General features: G+C 47.6%; 1 long non-coding RNA gene across 1 annotated transcript; it reads right to left on the bottom strand.

The window, feature by feature from the left end:
• Positions 1 to 12,012: 12,012 nt before the first annotated feature.
• LOC132648210 (uncharacterized) lies at positions 12,013 to 14,675 on the bottom strand. Its single transcript, XR_009586582.1, has 3 exons — positions 13,036 to 14,675; positions 12,706 to 12,829; positions 12,013 to 12,427 (listed from the first exon to the last, which is right to left on the bottom strand). It is a non-coding gene; the product is annotated as an uncharacterized LOC132648210 (long non-coding RNA).
• Between the last annotated feature and the right edge of the window lie 1,238 nt (positions 14,676 to 15,913).

Genomic DNA, 15,913 nt, shown 5'->3' with positions numbered 1-15,913 from the left:
AATAGGAACCATGTGGCTTGGCATATGATGTGATTCGGCCATCTTGAAATTGCCATGTGATGTGCCATAGGGGAAAAATTACAACACCTTTTAGTCATAATGAATTCTGTTTATCACACTATGTTCTTTCAGACTAAGAAAGCATGTCTCATTTTAAATTGGTATTAATGTTAGAAACTAAATTGTTTACACTGGTAAAACTTGGTTTTGACTTTTAAACTTAAAAATGTGATTAAGGTTATGAAACACTTTAAAGGTTATCAGGTATTTTACAATAATGTCTTTAGTGATTTTATAGATGTGTATTCCAGGGTTGTATTTTTGAGGCATGCTGTGTGATTCAACCGTGGTTTGGGAAGGTCTATTTAGACATGAAGTGCGTCCCTGGCTGCCAGATCCTGAACGAATGGATTAATGCTGTTTCCTCTGGCCGATAGGTTCGGGATGGCCAGAATAGGTCAAGTACATTTTGAAATTGTTCTACACTGTTCTAGTGTATAGTTGGTACTAAAACTGATTTGGTTACAGGGTTAGACCTTGGTTATGAGAAACTGTAAGTGCTCCACAGTGGTAGACCATGGGAGGCAGCAGCACCACCAGCGGCACCTAATGGCTGTGTTTGAAATTGCCTGCCACAGCCTGTAACAGCATGTGGCTGCTGCCATGTTGATTCAGGGAGAAAGAGGGTGAAGCCATGGTTTTCTGCCATCTTTGTTGAGGGCTGTTTTAGTGCAACTTTTGTCCTTTAAACATTTGCGGTTCAGACTTGATGATGCGATATAGTAGGATCAGCAAGACTTGCCAGTCCTTCTGTGAACTGTATGTTTGAAAGCTTTGCCTTGACTTTAGTTCAGAAGTATATTTAAAGTTATGCTAATGACTGTAGTTAGTTACAAGATTGAGCATTACCTAGTCTCTTGTTTATGTTTTCAAGGTTAAGCCTAGGATAGGTAACTACAAAGTTTGCCCATGTAGATCTGCTTGAAATAGATATGGTCCTAAAACACTTAACTTCAGAATGTGCCAGAATTAGAGATTATGGCATTCTGTGTTACTGAAGGCAGTAACTAAAGGCAGAAGAAAACTAAAGATAGATAGAGAGAGTAACTTATGTGGGCCCTCAAGCTTGTCACAGATCTGTGAAATATGGCATTTTAACGTCTGTACGTAGATTCATTTAGCTTATAATTTATCCTTCTCAGGTCTCTGATCACATTGATGGTTAAACTGAGCTAATGGTAGCTTTGGAGCTAAAGAGCAGAGAGTTAGACCTACTGTTGGTTTATTAGTTGATTCATTGCTTAGTTAAAACTACTAGGTACTAGGTCTCTTATTTAGAAAGGCAAACAGGTTTGCATTGCTCACAAGCGTCATATTAACTGATTTGCCTTATGGTGAAGAGCTGGATAGAAAGATATAAAGTTTACATAAGATCTGAGGATATAAAAGTATAAGTTATGAGGATCTAAAAGAACTGAGACTCTAGGAAGGTATTTTAAGGTTGGTAAGTGCAAGTTGTAAAATGTTTATGGGTCTGAAAAGGTGTTTTAAGATATATGAATGAAAGTGCTAATAATATAAAAATAATTTAAGGGATATTAAAAATGAGAAATATTTCAGCTTTCTCTTACCCCTCTGTGCTATGGTTGCACTTATGTTGTTATAAGATTTCAAAAGTTCAGAGTTGACATTGATCAATAGAGTTCTGATAAGCTGATGAAACACTGACTGCTTATTATTCAGTCACAATTATTCACAATTATTCAGTCCAGATTTCTAATTTCCTTTTGGTTGTCTTTAGGAGATAGACTTGTGCTTCTAAATATTCTAAAAACATCTTGGTCTAGCGGGTAATCTCTGACCCAAAGCCATAGCTTTTACTAGGTCTTAAAGGCATGAGTCTATTCCTGCTGTCTTGCAGTCACCTGTTACCTGCTTTTTCTGAATGACTACACCCGCCTGAGTTTGAAATGCAATTTTCTCCTTAGTCTTGATGTTCCTGCTTTCCTGAATGACTAGACAAATTTTAACTTCTGTCCCTAGCCTAAATTAGTCTCAGCAGATTTTCAACTGCTGACAGGTGAAATGACAGATGAAATGAGCTGAGATCTGGACTTGCTGAGGCTGAAGCAAACCACTCCAGCTGATGTGGTCAGAAACTGTCTTGTTTAGCCACCAGCCCACTTGGGGTGACTGTCACCAGTTATTGCAGCTGTTGTTCATCACGGAAGAAAGGGAAGACACCAGATGGAAGGCAGAAAAGTTGTTCCTGGAACCACTGAGTCCCTACCAACAATCAGGCACAAACCAATGCAGGTTTCCCTCTGACTAGACCCACCTGGGATGAATAACACTGCTGAAGGGAAGAGAAGGGAAGGGAAGGGAAAGGAAGGGAGGGGAGGGGAGGGGAGGGGAGGGGAGGGGAGGGGAGGGGAGGGGAGGGAAGGGAAGGGAAGGGAAGGGAAGGGAAGGGAAGGGAAGGGAAGGGAAGGATCTGCTGAGAGGTCTCAAGGCAGCTGCTCACACACAGACCATCTGACAAAGGTATAGGATATCAGTCAGGGGCCAGGGGAGAGCCCGGGGTGGCTACGGCTTTCATCAACCAGTCTACCCCAGACATTAAGAAAAAGTTCCAAAGGAACTTTTGGAACAGCTGGGAGAAAAGAGTTTGAGAGATTTAGTACCTGTGGCAGAGAAAGTATATAACAGCAGGGACTGTGCAGAGGAACAGCAGATAAAGGCAGAGAAGAGGCAGAGCTGGGACATGGCAAAGATCCTGTCAATGGCCACCATGGACCTAGAGGACCGATGGAGGCACATGAAGCAGATGGCATCAGGCATGGGTGGCCAGTGCAAGATCTGTGGGAAGTAAACAGTGACCTTTCCCTAGCCCTGAAAAGTCAAGACTATGTCGACTTTGAATGGCATGAACCGGACAAAGGGTTCAACAGCCCATTGACATGGACCTGACGTCCTCAGGGATTCCAGAATTGGCCACCACCTTTGCTGAGGGTCTACATGAGGACCTGGGTGGGTACCATGCCCGACACCCTCACCTCACTCTCTTGCTGTATGTCTTGCTTGTGGCAGCAAACCGTCAGGAAGCCTGCATGGTCCTCACAGAACATCTACTGCAGACACTGGGAGACCTGGGAGACGGAGCCTCTGCCCAGAAGCCTCAGTTGTGCAAACAACAGGCTGAGTACCTGGGCTATATACTTAGAGGAGGGGAGCGTTGGCTCTCTGAGGCTCACAAGGAGGCTGTCCTTAGGATCCCGACCCCAAGGAGTCCCCTCCAAGTATGAGAATTCTTGGTGTCTGCTGGGTTCTTTGGGTTATGGGTACCAGGTTTTGCAGAGATGGCCAAGCCCCACAATGAGCCAACCAAGGAGACATGGGAAGGATACCTCTGGACTGGCGCTCAGCAGCAGTCTTTTGAGGCACTGAAACAGGCCTTGTTGTCTGCCCTTGGACTACATGGTGTAACTAGGCCTTTCCACCAGTTCATGGATGAGAACAAAGTGTGGCTAAAGGTGTTCTGACTCAACCACTTGGCCTATGGTGCTGCCCTGTATCCGACCTGTCCACGAACCTGGATCTGGAATTGAGGGACGGCCCCATTCCTCCTCACCATAGTTACGGTGACCCTTCTGCTCCAGGACACTGACAAATTGGCTCTGGGGCAAGATCTGACTATCACTGCTCCCCATGACCTTGAGGAAGAGCTGAAGCAGCCACCTGACCCAGGGCTTAGCAATGTTGCATGTCACACTGCCAGGCATGACTGCTGAGACCTGCCAGAATTACCTCTCAGTACCTGGTGCCCTGAACCAGCCACACTCCTGCCAGACCCAGACTTGAATACTCCCCTCCATGACTCTACCAAAATCCTGGCCCATGTTCACGGGACCATATCAGACCTGAAGGACAGCCCACTGCCGGATGCAGAGAGGCATGGTTCACTGAGGGGAGTAATTTCATCTGGAATGGACAGAGGTAGGCGGGCAAGCCTGTGCTGTCATTGACTGGGATCATGTGGGAAGACCCTTTGCCTACTGGCACCTAGGCCCAGAGAGCTGAACTCATCACTCTGACCAAAGCACTAGCACTTTGAAAAGAAATACTAGCATTGTTAAAAGCCCTCTGGTTACCTAGGAAACTGGTAATTATTCACTGCCCAGGTCACCAAAAAGGAGACAGTCCAATTTCTCAAGGAAACAATTGTGCTGATCATGTAGCCAAACAAGTCCCCCTCCAAATTATCCCAGTCTTGGCCACCACACTGGTCGACCCAGGCGACCAAAACCTCCCAGAAAAACCCAAGTATACTAAGGAGATCTAAATCAGATACAGGGGTTGCCACTGACCAATGCCTGGGGGGATGGTGGAGGTCAAACCTCATCCTCCCAGAGAGGATGCGGGAAAGGATGCTGGCAAACATTCATCAGTCTTCTCACTTGGGCTTCAGGAAGATGCAGGACTTGATCCGGCACGCAGAGGTAAAGATCAGGGAGGCCATCTCAGAAATGAAAGCATCGTCAACACCGTAAGGCTTGACAGCTCACCAATGTGTGCCAAATGCCAAAAACCCAGGCACTAGGCTTTGAGGAAGGAGGCCTGGAGCCTATTGGCAAACAGACTTCACTGAGGTAAAGCCAGGCTAGTTCGGGTATAGCTATTGGCTGGTATTTGTAGATACTTTTTCAGGATGGAATGAAGCCTTTCCTACAAACATGAGACTGCTTACATGGTGGCCAAGAAACTGCTGAAAGACATCCTTCCCAGGAATGGTTTTCCACAGATGACTGGGCCAGACAATGGAGCAGCATTTGTGTCCAAGATGAGTCAGAATTGGCCACAGCTCTGGGGACTGACTAAAAATTGCATTGTGCTTGTACGCCCCAGAGTTCAGAACAGATACAGAAATGAATAGGACTCTGAAAGAGACCTTAACAAAGTTGACCTTAGAGGCTGGCAGTGAGTGGATGACTCTCCTTCCCAGTGCACTCCAAGGGGGCAAGAGACAGAGAGAGAGAGAGAGAGAGAGAGAGAGAGAGAGAGAGAGAGAGAGCAAGAGAGAGGACCCTAACTAAAACGTCCAATCCCCATCCAGAAAGGCAAAGAGGATGGACATCAGAAGAAGAAGAAAACAGGAAACAACCTAGGAACCTACCACAGAGGGCCTCTGAAAGCCTCTGCCCTTCAGACTATCAAAGCAGATGCTGAGCCTGATGGGCAACTGTTGGGCAGAGTGAACGGAATTTTAGGTAAGAACTGGGAAATAGTAAGAGCTGGAGAGGACAGGGTCTCCACAAGGAGAGCAACAGAACAAGAAAATTTGAACATAGGGAACTTCCCAGAGACTCATACTCCAACCAAGGACTATTCATGGAGATAACCTAGAACCCCTGCACAGATGTAGCCCAGGGCAGTTCAGAGTCCAATTGGGTTACATAGTAATGTGAAGAGGGACTGCCTCTGACATACTCTGATTGGCCTGCTCTTTGATCACCTCCCTCTGTGGGGGGGAGCAGCCTTACCAGGCCACAGTAGAGGACAATACAGCCACTTTTGATGTGAACTGACATACTAAGATCAGAAAGGAGAGGAGAACCTCCCCTATTAGTGGACTTGGGGAGTGGCATGCAAGCAGAGGGAGGAGGGAGGGTGGGATTGGGATGGGAGGAGGGAGGGGCTTATGGGGGGATGCAGAATGAATAAAGTGTAATTGATGAAAAATTTAAGAAAAAAGGGAAAAAAATAATTTAAGAACCTTAAATGACTTTCAAAATTGGAGGAAAACATGGAGTTAGTCAATTGGCATGGAGCACGTCTCGCCCCTGGGGGCAATGGTCTCCTGAACCTACTCAGACCTCGGACACCACCACTGCTAGTTCTAGAACTGACGCAGGATGTTCCAACGAGGGGTTAAGGCTTCTCATAATATTTCCTATAAGCCCACACCTGTTTGTCTATATCCCCCATTTTTATTCATTATTAGCCAGATAGAGCCAAGTAATTGTGGTAATGATACTTGCTTTTTTGCCCAATGCTGGAATGCTAGTAAAGTTAGGTATGCCCTGGTTACTCGCATGCCTCACTGGGTGCCTATGCCCATTGATGCCCCTCACGCTATGACTCTCTTCAGACAGAAAAGGGATCTTGGAACTACAGCCACCATTGTTACTACCATCTCATTGACGGCTGTTGGAGCTACCACCAGGGCATTAGCCATGAGTCATACTGGGCAGACTGCTCAGACCCTGAATAATCATTTAGCCAATGTAGCTCATGCCTTAGTTGTACATAAAAGAATTAATGCTCAACTAAAAGGAAGCTTGATGGTGTTCAATCAGAGGATTGACCTCTTGCAGGAGCAAATTGATACCCTATGGCAAATCGCTCAACCTGGCTGTCAATGAAAGTATGCTGGACTTTGTGTCACTAGCATACAACATGAGAATTTTTTCCTGCGCTGCAAATCTGTCTAAACAATTGTCGAGCTATATTTTAGGTAATTGGACTGGAGAATTCGATACTACGATGGAGCAGCTGAGAGTGGCCATTGTCACAGTAAATTCTACCGGAGTGGACGCAGGACTAGCCACAGGATTATCAACATGGATTGCTGCAGCCATGAATCATCTGAAGGAATGGTCGGGCATGGGAGTGTTAGCAGGCCTTCTGGTGTTGGTCTCCTTGGTTTGCCTGTGGTATATATGCAAGATTAGAGTCTCACAACAGTGTGATGCAGCCATGATCATTCAGGCCTTTACAGCCACTGCAATAGAGGAAAAGCAGCTAGGAGCTCTGTGAACCTCCATGGTGATTACACCAAGAAGGAAAACAAGAGTGAGACAAATTAATAATCAAGGAAACATTCATCCTCAGTTTAGTCCAAGGATAAGGCCCGGGTGTACACCAGGATAAGACCATGTGATTACAGAAACAGAGAGGAAATGGTTAGTTATAAAAGACAAGACAGACTGCTGTTTCTTAAAAGACATTGATGGAAAAACAATCCTTTGAACATATAATGGACATATGAAATAAGAAAAAGACAAAAGGGCTTTGAACTCATGATGAGCATAGATAAGAGCACTGCTTTAAGCTAATAGTGAGCAAATGCATCTGGTTAGATAGAGTTCTGATGAAAGAACTTACAGTCAGTGGTCCTACTGCAACTGCCTTTTATGTAAGGGTTGGATCCATTCCGAAATGAGGTAATTTTTGTAACATACAGAACCTTTGTCTCAGAGGGTATAAAACCCAGGACAGAACTAAGGTTGTTGCTTGATTGGAGTTTCCCTCCAACCTACATCCACCATATATGTGTCTGTCTGTCTAATTGTCTGTGTATGCTTATATGTATGAATGTCTGATTGTCTGCATAAATATATCTATATGTACAAATGTATGAACATCTGTGTATCTACGCATGACATGCATGCATAATGGGGCCACTTGAATGTGTATGAATGTGTACATGTCTGCATGTCTTATTGTTTGCCTGTATGTGTGCATGAGGTGATAACTATGGAATGTGTGGGGAAACATGATTTTCCTTCTCTCTCTCTCTGTATCTCTCTCTGACTCAAAAAGAGTTAATGAGCCTCTGAGCCTCTGAACCCATGCAGGGGTTCTGCTGTTCATCCCTGAGTAAAAGAGCCAGAAGATTTTTGATAGTGTAAGCAATTAAGTCATAAACCCTCAGAAAAAAAGGTCTGAAGAGTAATTTATCCTACTCTGCATACATCTCCTCAGTCTTTCCCTTGTCCATGTCAAAGATGGTCTTTGACAGTTAATAGTCCAGACTGTAAGACCAACAATGTGAGTTTCACACGTGCTTTCAACATCCATCAATGGGTCCTTAAATCTGGGCTTCAGAAGCCCTTACCTCTAGGAACTTCCCTTGTCTCTTGGGCGTTCTGAGACTTTGTTATGACACAAGTTCTGGAACCCTCAGAGGCCATATCCTGTGCAGAGCTCATCAACCTAAGCCACACAGTTCCTGGGAGGCCCTCTGCACCTTTGTCTACGAGGGTCCCCTGACACTCAGGCTCCCACAGCTCAGAGGCACTGGCCTTAAGGCACATGTTTTATCTTGAGCTCTCTCTGAGATAAGAGCCCCGATGAAGAGGAACTCATTGAAGACACTAAGAAGAAGATGGCACCCCTGCGTAAGATTCAGCTTTCTCTCTGAAATTTCCTTGATAGCTACTTTCTCAGGAGCCTTGTCTTGGGGGCATTAACAGAACTGGCTTGCTTTCCTACCTGGTTTCCTGTCCAATCACTCTCCATTCTTCCATTCTGAGTCATTTCTCTGGAAAGATGAGGGAAAGTTGCCCCTGGTCACCTCAGCTCTAAAGCAATCTTCTCCTTTGTTCTATGAGGTTTGAACTCATCAGATGGCAGGCCATAGTCCACCCCCAACCCCCACCATCCTTCCTACAGTACTGGTCACTCCACAATCTGCCTCAGCTCTGAGAAATGACCACTTCATTCCTCCCCACCCAGCGCTGCACATGGGATGAACATCCACCTTCCAAATACCCCCTCAGGAGCACTTTGGACACTGAGCAAAGGGACAGCTGCATTCAGGGTCTTCCTCTGAGTTCACCATCCTAGCTTATCTCACTTTGACCAGAGTTTCTGGCTCTCATGGTGGAGACAAGCTGATGGCTTTAGAGGTGAATTCCCAGCAAATCTCTGAAGGTGGGTTTGGTAGCAGAATGTTATCACCTTGCCAGACATCTGGAAAGACCCAGAAGACATTTGCCCTGTCTGCCGATTTGGGGGGTGAGGGTACACAGTGATGTGGATCCCACTAGTGCTCTTTGAAAGTAGCCCTGACTGTAGAATAATCTACTTCCTTAGTCACCCAAAGTTTGATATTCTTCAGATTTCACTGTCACAGTTTTGTAGTTGCTATGAATGTTTTCCCCTGTCTTTTCTGCTCTATCTTAATTATCAAATACAACTCTGTCATATAAACATAGTGTACATTATCCCCTCAGGTCTGTAACATAGTTCACATAGATCCTTCTTATGTGGCTCACTGGGCAACAACCCCAGTGTCTTCCTCGCTGATAAGAAATGTCTGTCCTTTCATGACTCACATTAATATCACTACCTCAGACAGCATCCTTCCAGGGCCTCCAAAACTTTTGGTTGCTCATCTATGCAAATAAAAAAATTGAGTATGCCTTCTCCATGTTTGTATATTATATATAAATGTCATATATGTACAAATATACTAATATTTATGTTTTAGTCAAAATGGGAAATGTATGCATAACAGGTTAAACTGTAAACACACACAAACATAGAAGTCCCAATATTTTCCTCACACCTCAGAGGGTTGCATTACTAGACCACTGATCTCTCCAACCTTTCCTGCCTGAGAGGAGGACTCCACCACAGAGGGTATCTCTCAGATTGCCCACTTAAAGGAAGGGTTAGAGCCATCACAGTCCTTAGTACAAAACAAAGAGAACAGGAGTAAGGGCTAAACTGGGCTGTGACAGGAATGACACAAACATGAGGAAGATAAATCCAAACACCGGGGTTTTCCGTGTGGCCTGTAATCCCCGAGCATGGAAGGCAAAGGCAGAGTCAGTAACCAACACTGGCCTCGGCCACACAGTGAGAACACAGCCAGTGTGGGCTAGGTGAGACCCCATCTGAAAACAACAAAGTTGATTAAAGAGTTGAGGAAGAAATGGGGAGGGGCAGAGCTACATGATGCCAGCAGTTGTCCCTGTCCATGACTGGCCCAAGCCTGTAGGTGTCTTTTCTTTCAGAAATAATTTTGGGTGTCACCCTGTCTGTACTGGGCCTCGCTATTCTGACTCTTCTAATGGTGAGATGGTCGCGGTGTCAGAAATCTGGTGAGTACCCGACAACTCCCAAGGAGAGCCCCAGAGGGAGGGAAACCAGAGTGAGCACACTCTGCCAGTGTGTCAGAGCAGGCCAACACAGGTGACAGATCTTTCCCTGCCCGTGACTCTGCTCACAGTGTGAAACTCCGCACTGCCAACAAAAGTGCCCGGGCTAACAAGAGGAATAAGGACAGTTCAGAACGAAATCTGTCTGTGAAAGGAAACTGCTCTCATCTGAAAATGAGGGAGAGCAAGATTCCGACCGAAGCAAACACCTAACAAGGAACAGAAAGAACCCAGGGCTGTGAATGGCATTGTGGGAGATGGGGGGAGATAGAGGGATGGGATGGGGCTTAGGAGATTAAGGTCCTTCTCAGGAGGAGCCTCCTTGGTACCTGTCCTATTTCCTCCTTGTCACTTGCGTGCCCCAGATTTTCTCTCCTCAGCGCCTGGGAACCCTCCGAGAGAACAGGGTAGTGTACAGGGCAGGATGGAGGTGCTGGATGGAGAGAATTCAGCGTCCCCTCAGGAGGACTGCCCTGGGGGCGAGGTTTAGAGGACAGGAAGTTGGTTCAGGAAGAACACCTCTCTCAAATAGCTAACAGACATTTGCCTGACCCTTCCGCAGCGGCGCAGGCCTCCAGATATGCTTCAGAACAGAGTGAGTACCCGATGTCGTGAGTGACACAGTGCGTAGTGCGTGTGGGTTCTCTGTGTGCCTAGCTCACCGGCGTGCTTCCAGAACTCGATGGGGTGTGTAAGGGAATCCTATCGGAGACCTCCCGGAATGGACCAGTGCTGTGAGGCTCCTCGCACAGCTAGCAGACACCAAGCCTTGGGGTCAGAAGACCACTTGGGCATCAGCTCAGGGGAAGGGCTAAGTCTTGCTGTGAAGAGGGTCTCTGTAAGGCAGCCAGACAGAAGGCTCTAACAGCCAGGAATCATGAGAGTGGATGCTGCGAAGGGAAGGGAAGGATAGCAGTGTCTGTGAAAGCTAGCCCAGGCTGCTGGTGGGAAGCGGGAGCTGGGGGAGCGCGTCCATCCTGGTCACCCAGCCTAGCCAATAGCCTAAACTGTTCCTTCATGGTTAGCCCACATCCCGGAAAATTCCTGTCTATATCACCCCTGAGATGTCTAATAAAGCCCCGCACATGATCGAGAAACGCAATCATGGTGCTCTCTCTGCTTTCTCTCTAGGTGCCGGACTTCTGGACTATGAGGATGGTAGGGACAAAAAGATTAGGAACTACAGGCAATTGGTGAAGAAGGCGGGGGTTTTGTTGTTTGTTTGTTTGTTTTTGGAAACACCAGCTTCTTCTCCCTTTCAGCATCATGTGCACAAGCAGCACAGAGCCTGCTGTCGCTCTTCCAACCACCTTTCTCTACGGTTTCTCTGTGCATATGCAAGTGCAGAAACAGTTGTGTGTCTCTCTCAAAAAGAGCAAACATTGCTCCATCTTAAGACCATTAAAATAATTAACTTCCACCTCTTTCTTACTCCCACCCCCAAGATCTTACAAGAACCTTTATGAAACAATGTCAGAGATGTTTAAAATAGAATGAAAGGGGCTGGAGAGATGGGTTGGTGGTTAAGAGCACTGGCTGCTCTTCCAGGGGACCCAGGTTCAATTCCCAGCACCCACAGGGCAGCTCACAACTGTCTGCAACTCCAGTTCCAGGGGACGCAGCGCCTTCTTCCCTCCTCCTTAGTCCTCAATAGTCACATCCAAACCCCAGCAAGAGCCGGTACACTTGCTTCTCATTCCTGTTTGAATCCAATAAATTGGGCCCGCCAACCAATCTACAACTAAATCCATAGCTAAGCAAAGCTAGGGATTATAGAAGCAATCACACACACACACACACACACACACACACACACACACACACACAAGCGTGCACGAGCACCATAAATGCCCCAGAGTCGAGCAAAGTCTGGTAGCTTAGTTTGTTGCAAGAACCCTCCATTTCTGCTCACCGCTCCTTCCTCTCCGTCTCTATGATTCATGAATTGCAAGAAAGAAGAGCAAAGACCTTCTGAACCCTCTTCATTTTCTGAAAGGAAAGACAAAGGAATGGGAATGCGGGGGAAGTGGCACAGCCCTTAGCAGGGAGGTGGCTGGGGGTAAATTCGCTTCTTGATGAGATATTGGTGATTTAGTCTGTTCTCTCCCCCTTTCACACAAGGTTTTTCCAGTGCAAGATGTAAAAGAATGAAAGGTAAAACAATCCCATTCACTATGCAGCACAGACGTATAGCCCATGCGGAGTCTCATTGTGTTTCATTTCTTTCAGGATCCCGGAGCTCGTTTTCAACAGAAAGCAGTAAGTAAATTAGACACTGGCTTGTTAAGAAATGAATACGGATGCCTGTTTAGAGGGTGGTAGGAACCTTACATGTTTCTTCAGTCCTCTAGACATTCCATGTGATGACTGAGGTATACATATGTATGTGTTGGAAGGGAACCAATCCTTTTCCTCCTGCCATGAGGATCTGTAAGGCTCCTGTGTCGCTCGTCATGTGACAAAACACCTGGAGGAACCACCTTTAAAAGAAAGGGCTTGAGCTCAGAGGCTGACCCGCTTGCTTTGAAGCTGTGTCGAGGAACACGCCATGGCATGAGTGCATAGGGGTGGAAGGCAGAGAACACTCGCTTCCAGAACAGTCTCTGGCCCAAAGCCCATTAATCCAATGGGTTCATAAAGAAATCAGTCCAGTCATGAGGCGAGAGCGCTCATGAGCCAGCCACCACCCTCAGACCCCTCCTCCGGACACCGCCCTGGGACACAGGCTTAACTGTGGCCTTCCAAGCCTCAGGCTCACCTGCATCCCACAGTATAAAATGCATCTAGGTCCTCGCAACGGCCGCCGAAGTCTCAACCCTTCCAGAGTAGGTCAAACACCCACGTCCCATGAGGCAAATTCTCAGCTCCAGGCATCTTCGAAACTCAGAGCAAACAACTCGCTAAGCCCCAGATGCAGCAGTGTGGGGCCAGTCCTGAGCCCAGCAGAGCAAGCACCAGCCACCCTGCTCAGTGGGGCACCCAGCCACCGACTCCACCCACCAACTCTGCTTTCCCTCCTCGGGGGCTCCACAGTCTCCACACCCGCAGCTTCTTAGGCTCTCCTTTGCATATTTAGTTTCACTTTTACCTGTTCCACACGGGCCCCTTCTCCGGGCCTTACAAGCTTGCAAAGCCGCCTCTCACTGCTGCTGTGGGAACAGCATTCTCCCTTGGCGCATTGCCTTGGTGGCCTCTGAGGGCCTGGGTGATTGACCTAGGAAATGAATCCTGTCAAAATAATCCCCAGGCAGCTCTGGGAGTCTTACAAATTCAAACTGCAGCACTTGTGATTCCTCTGTAGGGGAGGTCTGGCAACTTCATGTTGCCCTGACACAAAGTAGGCAGCCTCCTTGCAAGGATTCTAAACTCTTCAGCAATCCTTTTCTGGCCAAGGGGCTCTTTCCAAATCTTCCCACTGTTTTCCGCTCACGATGCTCACCATGAAGCTGCCCACAACAGCCAGAAATAGCCAGGCTACCACCTGAAGAGTGTGGGGCTGTCAAACTCCCGAATCAGCTGCTCTTGGCTTTCAAGTCAGCCCCATCTGCCCACTGTAAAAGAGAAGACCGAGAGGACAAGGCCCAGAAGTCTAATTCTGTAATTCAGAAGCCTGAGACCATCCCTACTGCCCAGAATCCTGCAGCACCCTGGCTGAGCTCAGGCACATCTACCCACAAAGCTCCATTCACAACACCCAAGCTTTCCTGGCCTGTTCCTTATACTTTTCCTCCTCAAACCCTTGCAAGGCCTTCCGAGCCACAGCAAGGATGCCTGCCCTGTTACCAGTTTCCCCTCAGATTCCCACCACGTGATAAAATAGGCTGAGAAAGCTTCGTAACAGCTCCCGCTTTCAGAGCTCGGCTGGGGGCTACTTTGGACCAGTCTCTGGTGGATGCCAAGAAACAGCCCGGCATAGTCCAACCAGCCCCGAGGATGCCATCTCTGAGCATGGATGCCCTGAGGACCAAGCTCTAAGCTCAGAAGGTTGTGGGAGACACTTGAAACCCAAACGGCCAGGCCCACCCTCGGTAAAAGGCCAGAAAGCAAACCATGTTCAGGAAAGTCTGGCAAATACTCAGAACTGTTGGGTTCGTGCTGTGAACTGGCTTTGAGGCCAGCCCACCAAACCCTCTCCTACCTGTCCTCCAATCGGCTCACAAGAGTGAGGGGAGACACGGCAGCACTGAGGCCAAGAGCCTTGCCCTCCTCTGCCGAGCAGCTTAGACTGACATCCCGAGAACCCTGTGAGACTCGGGAGGCAGGAAATTGTAGGATAAAGGCATTAAAATATTGACAGCTCCCACTTACCATATGCCCTTCCCCACCTGGACAAACTCAAAGCCCCTAAGGCCATCATTTGGGCACACGGAATGAGTGACCACATCCTCTGTCCATGAGGAACACTGCCCAGCAGATTCGACTCTTTCCTCTCCTACCTACAAACGTGACTGCCACCCTGAGTGACTGGAGAGCAAGCTGCCAGAAGATGCTCCACAGACCTTCAGGAATACTTCTCACCAGCCACTCCAGGCACCTTCGCTAGGACTCCTTAAACCAGCACTCTGAGTGGCTTCTTAAGCGTCTGCCAGAGGGCAGCATCTGGAAGCAGCTCCAGTCCAATAAAGAAGAGAATCGGCTATTTGCAAAATCCATCAGAAGTCCGGGCCCACACACAAGTGAACTGATTTAATGCTTCATAAAGATGCAATAGACATGAGGAGAATCAACATGAACTCGGCACCTACTGTGTGCTGGTTCCTCCACTGGGCATTCCTCCTCTTGTGTGTATGAGCAGCTCGGACAGCCATGCGTCCACAGGCCTCTGCCTTACAGAGGACAGTGGGATCCTCCAGGCTCCTGCAGCCCCACAGGGACAGTGCGGGGCGGGGTTTCCCCTCTCACTGTTCTCTGCCTGAGCACCTGGAGCTGCCTCACACAGCTGCTCTGAAGATGCTCACACAGCCCTGCTCAGAAGCAAAGTTCTGACCCCTTCTGCCCACAGCACGCGGCCTGCATCCAGCCAGCTGCACATTTCCACCATCCTGGGCCTCCTCTGAGTCTGTCTCTCTCACTCTCTGCACCTGGCCCACCAGGGCATTCCGTCACCGATGCTTTGAAACTTCACTCAAAAGTCAGGTGGCTTTCCACCGCCATTAACAGCCTCAGCCCAAGAACAAGTGTGTCCTTCCTGGACTCCTCCATCTGCCTCCTGCCTGGTCCTTCCTCCCCTCTTGCAGCCTGATCTCATCGCCATCAGGGGCCCTCGGTGGTCAGTGCTGACATAAAACACCTTATTTTCCAACGTGGTCTCTCCTGATGTACAGAAGAGGAACTGACTCAGGAGAAACATGAATGTCCTCTCCAGCACAACGAGCTCAAGATGGCTCAGTGCAGGCACAATTGCTTGGTCATGATTTTACCTTCCGCACTGTCTGGTTGCTCATCCTGGCTGTGGATGTCTGCCTTCTTGGTTAAATCAGACATTTTACTGATGTGTGGATCAGACAAAATGTAACCTCATAAAGATGGTGACTTCACCATCACCCCTAAGGTGGCCCAATAAATCCCAACCATCCTAAGTTTCTGGGGGCCCAAGCCCTAGAGAGCTCCCTTTTATCATGTTGGGACATAAACATATCAGTCAGTTAACTGAGACTAAGGAAGACTTCCGGCAGCCTGAGACACAATGTTAGTTTAGGTGCACACATTGCAGTGGTTAAAGCTTAGCGCAATTTAAACTAACCACAGATGTGATTGGGTCGCTATGACAACTCAAACATTCTTGAGATTTAACGGAATGATGCCTGGTATTATAGGAAAACGTACATGCAGCACCTAAGTGCTTTATTTTATAATAAATTTCAAACATAAACGCACACTGGCCCTGAGTTCGGTTCCTTGGCACCCACGTAAAGCCATGGACAGAGGCAGCGTTGTCAGAGGCAGACAAGGCTTGATGTCCAGAG

The sequence above is a fragment of the Meriones unguiculatus genome, chromosome 16 (genome assembly GCF_030254825.1).
Source record: "Meriones unguiculatus strain TT.TT164.6M chromosome 16, Bangor_MerUng_6.1, whole genome shotgun sequence".
Classification (NCBI taxonomy): Eukaryota; Metazoa; Chordata; class Mammalia; order Rodentia; family Muridae; genus Meriones; species Meriones unguiculatus.
Note: the sequence above shows the minus strand (reverse complement) of the source record. Positions and strands in the feature narration are given on the sequence as shown.